Source organism: Pieris rapae, chromosome 19, assembly GCF_905147795.1.
Source record: "Pieris rapae chromosome 19, ilPieRapa1.1, whole genome shotgun sequence".
NCBI classification, from domain to species: domain Eukaryota; kingdom Metazoa; phylum Arthropoda; class Insecta; order Lepidoptera; family Pieridae; genus Pieris; species Pieris rapae.
The window spans coordinates 4649806-4660408 of NC_059527.1; the positions used below are offsets into that span (position 1 = coordinate 4649806).

Sequence of the window (10603 nt, forward strand, 5' to 3'; positions counted from 1 at the left end):
TTCACAATGTATGGATAAAGTGCCAAATAGCTATGCAACACATAAATTATTCGAAAGATAAAAGTTCCAAATAAGATACTTAATAAGCTATCTGACAGTCGTGAAACGCAAAAATACTATTTATCCTACCAATAAGTAATAAGTAGCTTATTTGGAACTTATCCGGACATTGTGAAACAGGCCCTAAATAGATTTGAGTGGTCAGAACTCTGGATCAGTCTCTGGCTGACTATCATTCTATGTGCGCATAAACATTCGCTCAAAATGTGAAGGAAAACATCGTGAGGAAACCGGCTTGCCTTAGATCCAAAAAAGTCGACAGCGAGTATCAGACACAGAAGGCTGATGACCTACTTGCCTTAGATTGACAAATGATCTTGATACAGTAACAGGTCCAGATCTAAAATGGTTGTATATGTTGATGCGCCACAGATATTTTTTTTTAAATATCAATACCTTAGGGTAATAATTTATAAAGTATGAAAAAATACATGTACCGTTTAAAATATTTAATCTCCAAACTGCTGCATACGTAGATTGATAAAGTTCCAAAAACACAACCCGTTATCATAATTTAATAAAGTCTTATCCTTAGTTAAGACCTTTTGTAACATTTCTAATTGGTTGGCACATCAATATAATAAGTAACAGTATAAGAACGTATGAGTTTCCTAAAATAGACAATAAATAAAGACTCAAATTTAAAAGCTATAATTAATTATTATATAAACAGTGAATGAAGCAAGCGTTCATTATTACAATGTAAATAGGCTATTTTAAATCGAACACTTAAAACAATCTTCATATAGATTGTAGTTATCTTCCGTAGTTCCCGGGCTCATCTTGTATAACAACTGTGTCTTGTGGGTACCCAGGATTGTATCCAGGATTATTGTCGGCAACATAAACTCCATCTCCTGCAGGTGGGTCGCTGTCACAACAACAACTGCTACATAGTAAGCCCATACTGAAAATCTGAAAAACAAATTCACAGTGTTATTGTAGAATTCACATAGGAATATGACAGGGAAATATCGATGAATAAACGTTTGAATTTCTATTTAAACTTGAGAAATACCCTCCCAGGAACTCGTGATCAAAAGAAGATGCGGAATGTTACGTGAAATTATAATCTAGATGTGTTGATCTAGTCCAATCGCAGAGTACACGACCCGTAATTCTGTTTGACAGCACAAACAGACCAAATGCGCAATAGTCGAACGATTGGTACACCTTGTCAAGAGACATTAACATTAAATATCACAAATAAATAAGTAAAATATATACACAAAAGACGTACTTAATTGTTCGAGTAAAGATTTAAAATAAATTCGCGATTCTTTGAATATAGCTTTTATATTGTATGAATAAATGCTTCAATTCCAGGAATATTCGTGATAAGATACTAAACGATCAATCAGTGAGTACCTATATGATAAGATATACGAAGTCATTTTGTGATTTCTGAAAATCAAAATTCGGGTAGGGCAATTAAATAATTTATATAATCAATATGACATTTTTTATTAAACCTCTGCCTTTATTTTAATGTGTTACAATTAAAAATAAGCTTTATTTACAACCATCACATAAATATGTGAACAAGTAAATTTTACACGTTAATACACCCTTTAGTTACATATATTACCTTCACTTTAATTTATAGAAATACAACCAATAGGTCTCTATGACCCTCGAGACGACTCTTATAGATTTAAATCAAATAATTATTTATGACAGTTATCGATTACTTGTATTAAATGGCCAATTATCATAAATAAAGAAAAACAATGGCTTCGTGCTGAAAACCGAATAAGTATTCATTGTATAATATTTTACAGATAAAATAAATCAACGAAAGCCATACAATGTTTGTATGTAAGGTTAATAATGCATTTAAGTGATATTAAAAAAATGATTCTTTAATTCAAGAGTGTATGTATTAATTTAAAGAAAACATTTATTCCCTTATTGTAAGAGTAAACGTTAGGCATCAACGTATGGTGGGTCATAGTTCTCAGAAGGAACTTCAGGGGCTGAGCACTCAGGAGCCTTAATGGTTGTATAATAAAACGACATTCGGACTAGTTTTATATTGACATTTGCAGCATAGATATGGAATGGCATGGAGCAGCGACAAAGACGTATTGACACAGAACAGCCCATCTGAAAAAAAGATTCCGTTCTTATATGTATATTATACAATAAATTTATATACAGGTTGCCCCATAAACGACATCGGATGAAAGGGTAGGTGGTTGCTAAACCCGGACAATTAATAACCAATATGCATGATAGTCAATCGTAGGTTCGATTACCGGCTATGCACCAATGGACTTAGGATTAATTTGCGCATTTTTCACTAGCTCGTAAATTAAAGGAAAAAATCGTGGTGAAACCCCCTAGACGCCCCGTCTTAGACCCAAAAAATCGATTGCATGTGTCACGTGCCAAAAACTCATGACACATACAGAAGTCGAAAAGGTTGAACAGTATAACAATTTTAATTATGATATTACAATGTTTCATTTAAAAACTATAAAGTAAATTCTTGTCGAGATTATAACTATGTGGCAACACAAAATACATCTAAGTTTACCATACCTTTCTCGCTATCAAAACATAGCCTATTCTACTACGTTTATTATATATAAGTTATTATTACTATGTCATGAAAAAAATACTATACCTTCAGCCGTGATCCATATTCCAATATTTATAATTTATCTGTATGCAGGTTGGTCATAACCTGGCTGTCCGTACGGTGGATACGCGTATTCTGGAAGCTGATTATCTATTATAACTGGCGGTTGATTTATAATAATTGTCTGTGGTGGTTGATCCTGGTTATTTTGTCCACAGGCGTTTGGGCAGCAACAAGGTATGCAACAAAGGCCTGTCAAAGCCAGACAGCAAGGGTTACAGGCGTCACCACCATTGCAACAACCATCGCAAGGATTTCCGCAATCAATTGTAATGCACAAGCCCATTTTGAAGTCACAGTGTACTGAATAACAAAAAAATTGATATCGACTGAAATACATAAGTTATCTCTCGATAACACTTATCTTACATACGAAGTAACGAATTAATATTTTTCGGAATTCGATGCTTATTGGTAATTTAGATTTAAAAAATAATAATAAAGCCATTTTATTTCAATATCCTTAATTTACATTTAAATTTTTGTTAATAGTATTGTTAGTATTTATTTACTTATAGCTAAATGTGAAAAACGTCGCCTATGGTGGTAAATGGTACTATAGTTACAACATTAGTTAGAAATTCCTCAAATAAAATGACCTTAAATCAAAGTAGAACGTGAAACTGAGAATCATTTCGCAAATTGGTTTATCTCCAAGGGTTCAAGATGCTCGGAATTAAGTGCAAGCGTTATGCGTTGTTGGTTAGCGTTGTTAATACTCCGACATGATGTATGACGGAATTGTTCCTGTAAAAAGTCTGAGTAAATCAGAATTCTTCATCACCTTAAGTAATCTGTTGTTGCATTATATTCTAAAGTAATGCATTCTCTGCGCAAGTTTCTTTTATAAACGTGTTATTTCACATGATTTGACTTTACAAAAGCTATAGGAAATACTACCGAATATACCGTACAATGGCAGCATGATATATTTCTACTTTTAAGAGTTTTTCTTATTTATGTTATTGTTCAGAATAAACTTAAGCCGAAATACCATAAATCTTTAATCTTTATCACGACAATGATGATAACAACGTAGCAGGATTCATAAAATACTTATAACCAAATACATTTATTTACAATAAATCATAAACACTACTGTAACAAAATTGTAACGTGTAAAAATAAGATATTTAAAAAACAACAATAGGGAAGTGCAATTAAGATTTTTAAATTATATATAAATGTAACATATATTAAAGTACATAGCCGTTGTGTTTCATGTCGCTGCTGGCGTGCATTTTTCTGTGTTATTAAGAGCCTGATATACAAAGAGTGCTAAAACTTGGGTTTTCTCAACAAAAAAAAATTGAAACAGGTCCAAAAAAATTAGGCTGATAGTTGAATCAGAGTCACTTTTTATCAATATTAAGAGTAACTCTGATTAAATATTAAATATCGGAGATATTTTTTTCCTAAAAAAAATAACTATAGTAATGCCCGAAAAACTCAATTGCAACAGGCTCTAAATAATGATAATGTTAGTCATAGTCTACCTATTCTAAATTAAATATTAAGTAAATAACGTTACCTTTATAATTCGGATTGCATAATTAATAATACTAGATCAAGACAAAGCTTCAAGGTTATTTTGTTCTTATTAAACATATGCGTACAAGAAGCCCTATAATAATTTAAACATTTCCAAAGGGTCTGAAAATTGGATATCTGTATTTTTTTTCAATACGGCATACTTCAGAACACTTTAGGCCATGCGCCCCTAAAGTTTAAAATATGGTTTAATATACATATATATTTGTTTTATTGCGTTTTTAGATTTCCAGATTATCTATAGGGGGGAGGTGGCTCATGGCGTGGTGTATGTTGAACGGGTACAGTAACAACAGTGGTAGTATGTACCACTCTGGTACGTGGTGGGTCGGTGCAGCAGTCACAGCAAAGACATGGTATACAACAGCAGCAACACGGACGACAGGATATGTTACAGCCCATCCTGAAAATGATAAATATATCTAAAATACACTTCCGTACATGGTGGGTTTGCGTCGTAAATAATAATCGTTATTTGGTACTTTTTTATTGTATTGCAGAAAGGTGAAAGGACTTGGAGCTAGTCGAAATACGAGATGATCATTCATGGGATATTAAGTCAGTCAGATAAAAAGTGTTTTATTTTTTTATAACTAAAATATGTAATATAATATTTTTTCAAAAGTATAACAAGTAATAAAGTAAAAAGAGCAGTGTTGGCCTAGTGGCTTCAGCATGCGAATCTCGAAGTTAGATACCCGGCTGTGCACCAATGGACTTTCTTTTGGCGCATCTACCATTTGCTCGAACGGTGAAGGAAAACATCGTGAGGAAACCGACATAATGAGGATAATACTTGCCTATTAGACTTAAAAATGATCATGAAACAGATTCAGAAATCTGAGGCCAAGTCCTAAAGAGGTTGTAGCGCCACTGATTTGTTTTATTTTTTATAATTAGTAATAATCGTGTTAATGATTGAGAGAGTTGCTACATCTCGCGCAGGACGAGACGCGTTTCAGGAAACTGACGCCCAACCTCCAGTAATGGAGAGGCACTTGAAGAAGAAGTGAAATACCAAATGTCGATTTTATGGTATCAACCACGATTTTTCCTATGTACCTCTATCAATGTTCACCATCACGTTGACGAATACTGAACAAGGTGATAAGATTATCTAAATTAGTATGAATTGCAAGATATTTATAATAGATATATTGACATTAAAGATATGTAATTTTATTTTTAATCCAGTATTTGGGTTTATAAGCTTTTTAGCCGAGACTACGGAAAATAAATGTGAGTGTTTCTTTGAGTTATTACACCATGTTAAAAGTAGCTATTACCTGAGTAAATCTTATGGGAGTTACGGAAAAACTCAATTTTCAATCGACCTATATTCTAGACTAGATTTTCGATATTGTAGTGTTTTGAACTGCCTCAATCTCTATTTTTTTTTTAATAAACAGGAGTTAAAACAGGAAGCTCATCTGATGTTAGGTTTCCGCCGTAGACCATATCTATGCCCGAGGTGTTGTGAGTGGGTTGCCGGCCTTTAGTGAATACGAACGAACCAACTCACAATTAGTATACGTCATTGAACGTGAAACATTACTCATTTTGTATAGCGTCATAAAATAACATAAATTAATATTTATCTCTATTGTTTGAATTTAAACCACAAAGATTAATTCCCTTTAGAAATATTTCTTTTCTATAAATAAATAATTCATTGGCACAATAATATTTTAAAAGCCTTGAGTTTTTTTTATTTCCCATCAGGTTTGCGACTAACGCACGTCGTCATTTTTTGGGTCACAGACCTACCAATCACCTCTCTATCCATTCCTTCACCGTAAATACAAATAAAAATTCTGCATAGGAAAAGAGTAATTTGTGTCTTGAAGCATGTAAAAAATGTGCATAAACAACAGTTTTAGGTTATCAAGATAGTATAGTAGCTAATGGAATTTGTTAAAGATTTTAAAATATTTTACAAATTCCATTAGCTACTAAGTAATACTATCTTGAATCTTGATGTTATCAGGGCTACACCATGTAAAGCAAAGGAGGTGTCAAGGTGAAAAACCGTGACGAGTTCTACAGTAATTTGCACATGTATGCTTTACCTTAAATGTAATGCTAATGAGTTCATGATATAATAATATAATACTTATTTATATCCTATGAAATACCCCTATCTGAATGTTTGTTTGCAGAAATAGATGCTCCATTTTTATTAATACTATTTTGCTGATGACGCTGTACTGATAATATGACATAGTTGTTAAGTAAAATATAAAAAGCAAATCCAAAAAGCAGTGCAATCGGTCGTCCACAGTGTACTTACCTTAACTATTTGAGAATCCGTTCATCTGTATGAGGGGTAGCCCGGGTATCCCTGTGGCGGCGGCTGCGGGTAGCCAGGGTAGCCTCCAGGCGGCGGATACCCTGGTTGCTGTTCAATATACACAGGTGGCTGTTGGATAACCACCGTCTGGGGTGGTTGTTGTTGCTGCTCCTGTCCACATGCGTTCGGGCATAGACAAGGGATGCAACAACAAGCCGTTAACGCCAAACAACAGGGGTTTACGCTGCAGCAATCATCGCCACAGTCGAGCGAAAAACACAACCCCATAGCGGAACGTTTCTCCTTCGACTAAAAGAATAAACCTTGTGATAACATATCGCTGGTTTCATGTATAGATATTATTTACACCTCTAAATATATAGGAAATACAATATAGATTCGCGTTAAGCTAATACTTGTGCTTATCTGATTTAGTTAGTATCTGATATAAGATAGTGTTTATTGTTGGAATTAGTTTTATTGAAAACTTAGCTAGAATCATTATCAATTCTTTATAACTTGATAACCAATTCGAAACGGTTAAAGGTATGTAAATATCTGTTTTTACATACGTCATTCTACTGGATTTTAAATGAAATTGGGAACGCGGCATATACAAGTCTTCCTATCGTTTTATGTATAACAGTTTACATATTATGTTGTCGCTGACTTTTTTGTAGGAATAACTCTACTTTACTCTAGTGTAGAATCAGTGTAGAAAGGTGGGAAACCTTTCGTGTGGACAGCACATGAAAGGTGCCCTTAGCATTTTAAAATGTTAATATAAAATTGAATTGTACAACAGAAATTATAGTTTAAGAAAGAAATTAGTAGGAAATTGTTAACAAAATGCGAAAAAATTTTCAAAAACATTTAGTGAAAACCTGAAATTAATTTTTCGAATAAATTTCGAATTACCCTTAAAAATCAAATTGGGTGTGGAATCCACGTTGTGAAACACTGTTCTAAAACTTTTTTTTTATATATGTCTTTATTTTGCAATCAGTCAGCTAGACAATGAGCATATGTGTTGAGAGCTGTTAGGAGTTCAGAGCAAAATCTCCATCTAGACTGCTGCTCTCTGTCAACCGTGTCTATTAAGTCTTAGGATTTGTCGCCTTTTAAGCCTATTTATTAGGTCAGGTATGGTTAGTTTATAGCTTATTAGGTTGCATTTCTAGCCTTTTTCTGTGTTTCATACTTTTGATCAGATCTGTTCTAAAACTAAATTAAATAGCTGTCATTGCTAAAGCAGCGTTTGTAAGAAATGTTTTCGTTCGACCGTTTTATCAGCAACTACCACGTAAAAGTCTAGTCTTGCCCAAATTCCAAATATATGGCCTTTTGAAGAATTTTCAAAATTTTGTATTTGAATTATCAGAATTATGAAAATTCGGTTCAGAGATTAACTCCTACAACCGTGACTCACGCTTATTTCTTCGTAATATTAGACAATATAATTGCGATAATTTGTTTTTTTATTTCTGTTCATAATATACGTTGAATTAAATGAGAAATTTAAATGAATTCAAATTAAATTCTGCTAGAGGCGGCTTTATTAGTGATTACTTCCTGGCAGTTATCACAATTTCAGCCCGTCATCAATTGTATTACAAAATAGTTTAAACCGTAGATCATAACAGATATTAAAAATGATAAGGGGTTTAAATGATTGGAAATCATTAATATTTCGATTAGAACAATTACCACGAGGACATATATAATCAGATTACTTTACACCAAATCAATACCTGTACGAATATCATTTCAATGAATATAATTTTCATGAAATCACATATGTATTATTACATCATATATTATTCACATAGTAATACATATAACTTTATTGATGGAAGGTATAAGTAAAAAATGACAAATTTATATTTGTTAGGTATCATATAATGTAAAAGGACTCTTGTTAAACTTCTTATGATAAGGACAAGTATCAGTCGACGACCTGACGCCATAACACGTAAAATCGACAACTTAAAAAGCCCTCCGTGGCGGTATTTGAAACTAAACGAAAGCACGGACATGTATTGTTCAAATTACTTATACTATTATACAATTGGTAAAGATACTACGACGTAGCTATCCTGCTAAACAAACTTAAGTGTCCTATCGAAATCCTATCATTGTGTGACACAAATAAAGCCTTAACGATGAGGGGAAAAATGATAAAACTATCCTCGATATTATCTTATCTGTCGACATTTTGTCAGCTTGCGAGGTTTATATTGTTTCAAATTCATGTATTTTTATGAACGATAGGGCAAATGAGCAAGGGCTTATTCATTATTGAAAGATAAAAAAATAATGTAAAGTTTCAACTTTAGTTTGTTTTTTAATATATAGCATAATAACCGCATGACAATAATAAAAAAACAACGAAATAGAGTTTAATATTGTTAAATGTATGCCTGATGGATTACGGGACTTAATTTGTATAGAAAGGTGTAAATATTTTAAGACCCTCACATTTTATTGAAACACTTCAGCCGCCACAAATTTCCAGTGAGCCTATTTATATTTAATAACACTTATATACACTATCACGATTTATTCTGTAATTTAAAAAAAAGTGGACGACCATTACTTTCTACAAAGCGATACAAAAATTACCTTACCTTTGTATTACACAAAATCCACAACAAATTATTTTCTTGCACTCTTGTCAAACTGCGGGAAAACTGTGACGATCACTTGCGCCTTCGCACAACAAACGACTTAGTCACACTTATATTCTGTTTCACTAATCTAGCATGCGACAGAAAGAGATAACGCTTGGAAAATCGTTGCGCTGGCAATGAACATTACGCATACAATTTCAACATAAACCCGCTTTTCATATCTGACGACCTTTAATGAGTACTCCAATTTTTCTTCGATTAATACTATCATTAAAGCCTCATCTGGAAAAAATACATCTAATTGCTTTTGACTAATATCTACTCTATTATATGTGACCGTATTTTTATATAAGTGTCAATTTGTACTGTTTATATATTCTATCGGGTACGGGGATTATGCTAACGATAAAAAGATAAAATATAAGTATTCCACGAAATTCACCGAAATATCTTTTAGTCAAGTGGGAGCTTTATAAATCCACATACTACATAGAGAGGAGCAATAAACAAAATAGGAAAACATTTAGGTTTTTGACGTCTATTAAAAACAAGAATAAAGCAAACTGCGGGCCTTACTGAATAATAATAATATGTATTAATAATTTATTTGAATTATAATAATATTAATAAGTAATTTCCCTATGTTTAGAAAGTTAAGAGATTTGATGACATTTTATATACCTATATAGCTTAGCTCTAGGTATTCTTCAGATTGACGAATGAACACAATTGAACTGTCAATAGTTCTAGATACGAGTAATTTAAGCAGAACCATGTTTAGGTGCTCATCCGACGAAGGTGTTAAAAAACCCAACTTAGGTCTCCATATGCTGATAGCGAATTTGTTGGCCTCTGGGCTACACTTAAAAAAAATACACCGGCCGAAAACAAACGAATTCCCCGTTCCTTTCGACAAAGGCTTCGCACATGAGTTGATTGATCTCAAGGATTCCAACCTTATGATGGGATTTTTTTTCTGATACATATTATTATAATTTTCCAATTCTGCCTTTGGTTTTCAGCGCGGACTGAGGGCTCTTTGTATCTACGGGACCCCGAGCTGCATATAAGTTCTGGAATTGAGATCCCAATATAAAGAGAGAGAAAGATATTTTTTTTTGGGCCGTGCTCCGCCTTAGATGTTCTAAAATTATTATGCTATGAAACATTGAATATTCCATAAAAAAAATTGAAATCTTTTTGAAAAAAAATCATTAGGAAATTGTTAACTAAACACTAAGTAAATTTTCAAAGCATATCAAGAAAAACTGAAATTCAACATTTTCGGATTTTCCATTAACAATCAAATTTGTATGGGTCGTGGGCCCCATCTTGAAAAACACTGCAGTGTACTGTAGCCATAATACCTTGACAAAAAACGACCTTACAGAAAATAAGAGGCAATACGCCACGGTTCGTAATTACAAG

General features: G+C 32.9%; 1 long non-coding RNA gene across 2 annotated transcripts; it reads right to left on the bottom strand.

The window, feature by feature from the left end:
- Positions 1–496: 496 nt before the first annotated feature.
- Positions 497–9496, bottom strand: LOC111001628. Of its 2 annotated transcripts, none has more exons than XR_002600483.2 (5): positions 9173–9496; positions 6546–6854; positions 2690–4658; positions 1301–2166; positions 497–975 (listed from the first exon to the last, which is right to left on the bottom strand). It is a non-coding gene; the product is annotated as an uncharacterized LOC111001628 (long non-coding RNA). The 2 variants fall into 2 exon arrangements; XR_006750840.1 differs by lacking the exon at positions 9173–9496 and adding an exon at positions 9024–9046.
- Positions 9497–10603: the final 1107 nt, after the last annotated feature.